Raw genomic sequence first — 2500 nt, forward strand, 5'->3', positions numbered from 1 at the left:
GCTTTGTCTTTACTTCATAGAGCGATTTTCAATTGAGTGTCGTAAAACCAAAACCAAAGAAATCACTTTAACCAATCAAAAAGGACTGAGACAATCCAGTAAACCAATCAAAACTCGAAGTAATTACACGTAGCCGACACAAAGCGTGGGAAAATGTGCACGCGCGAGCCACGATTGGTTTTGGTTTCATTTCTGATTGGTTGAAAAAGTGGCGCGGGAACTTTGAACCAATCACTGAGTGAAGTAATGCAAAAACCAAAGTAATTCGCTAATTACTTTCGATACTCAATTGAAAACAGCTCTAACTTACGTTGTTCTTTAGATTACCGAGCCGCAGTAAATGTAAGAAAATTGTTGTCACCTCCCAGTGGGTATAATTGAACTACATGTGAGTTTTGTTAAAACTTTCAAAGACCTTGAAAGACGAAGACGGAATGAGAGCAAAAAGGTAATATCGCTTGTGGTAATTATTAAGTAACGGATCAGGTTGTTGAAAATTAAAGAAATTAAAATGCTAAATTTTGTAAGATAAATATTAACCCTTTACCCTTTACCTTTTACCCTTTACCCTTGGAAAAGTGCTGCCGTGTGAGATACGCGGGAGTGGGGTGGGGGTCAAAAATTTCATGACGTCATTAGGGCAGCGCTGGTTTTTAGCAGTTTCAAAACAACTTCATCGATCGAGTGACTTCGGTTTAACTGCCAGGAATTCAAACACATTTGTCGTAAGTTCAAGTTAAACTGACTTTCTTGCAAATATACCAAAGTTAAACATAATTTTGAGGCTTTGGAGATTGGTTGTAGAGAGAAAACGCAAAGTTATAGCAAAAGAAGACAGAAAAGAGCTCGATGTGCTTGGTAAGTTAAAGGAGAACGGAAGGCTGGGAGTTGTACTTTATATGGGAGCTTAAAACTACTGAAATAGCTTAGATTTGTAGTAAACAGCAAGAAAAAGTGAATTTTGCCTTTCGAAAGTGATGCAAAAAGTCCAAACCCGTGGTATTTTTCCAAATTGAACTTCCGCCATTTTGGACATCTTTTCTTCCGGTTACTTCCATAATAGGAATTCCCGCCGCCATGTTTTGACGTCATTGCGCACATGCATTTTTTCATGTCAACAAAATTTGTACAGAATCTTGTGTCAGGTTGAAACTGAATTTAGCTTCGATTATCGCTGAGATCGAGCCTTATTCTTTTGAACCTATGCGAGACAGTTCGAAGTCAGAGGAAGACGATTTTCACTAGAGTCAAGATGAGCGCCGTAGAGGAAAAGCATCGTGGTGTGCCATAGAGAAAGTACAGCGAAGAGCATGGAGAATTGCCCTTGGCCAAAAAAACCGAATAAATATTTTGCCAGCCGAGATTTATTTCGAACGTTTCGTTGAGCTCAGTTAATCCTCCAACATAAGATTTAATCGTTGAGAAAGCAATAGATCTTTTTCTCTTTGATGCTCTTTAAGTAGCGTGTGAACTTTGCGTGTCTTCAGATACAGAGGTTGCGACATCAACACAAGCAGCTAACTCAGGACTCAGGTGAATTGCAAACGGCTTCATCCAAAATGTGATACACAGTCTACGTTTTTAGAGTAAACGATAAGAAAGTGTTTATTTTTATTATTTTTCAGTTCGTTTTAATTTTGATACAGTACAAGCATGTCGCATATAGCGGAACAAATCTCAGACGAATAGCGTTAAATGATCTAGTGATCTGATCTGTATATAAGCGACCACCGTTTAATTTTTGATAGCGCTATTACCTCTTCGTGAGGAGCTTTATTTATCCGACGTGCGCTTGCAAGCCTTCTGCTTTTCTTTTGCTGATGAGGAAATATTGTCGCAACTGCGTCTTCGTTTAAGTCGCGTTTACGTTTTCTGCCGGGCAATAGATTGAAGTTACAGCAACTTTTGAAGCACTCCTTCTCAAAGTGCTCCGAACAAATGTGGAACTGGCTAAGTTTGGGCAAATTTCCACTTTAATACTCACTAGCCACTCCTTAAGGGGCGGTTTGTTTTAAGGGCAGTCGATGGAAACTTACCCTCTTTTGGAATCTCTGACCGTTCCGTTTGAACAGCCAACTACGTACGGCACATTCGACCATTTTGGAGCTGATGATTTATGTGCGCAGTGACGTCACGCTATGCGCCCAAGCCTTCAACATGGCTTCCAAAATGGTGGACGTTCAAATTGTTCTGGTACGGCAACCTCATTCCCAGGGTCTTCTCGGCTTTCAATATGGCGGCGGGTCTTGAGAAGACCCTGGCACACAGTGAACTAAAAAGATCGCTGATTGGTGCTTTTCTCACATGAACTCTGATTGGCTTAATGTCGAAAGAAAGATCGCGGCTAGTGAGGAGAGCCAGAAAAAGAACAGAATTCGTGTTTAAATCATTTTCAAAATTGTAGCTGTTCCGTAAGAAGCAGCTGCAAATTAACAAGCATAACAGTCAAAAGTAATTCACCGTTTTTTCACGTTGTACGATGATCTACATCAGGCCTCGA

Source organism: Montipora foliosa, chromosome 10 (genome assembly GCF_036669935.1).
Source record: "Montipora foliosa isolate CH-2021 chromosome 10, ASM3666993v2, whole genome shotgun sequence".
Classification (NCBI taxonomy): Eukaryota; Metazoa; Cnidaria; class Anthozoa; order Scleractinia; family Acroporidae; genus Montipora; species Montipora foliosa.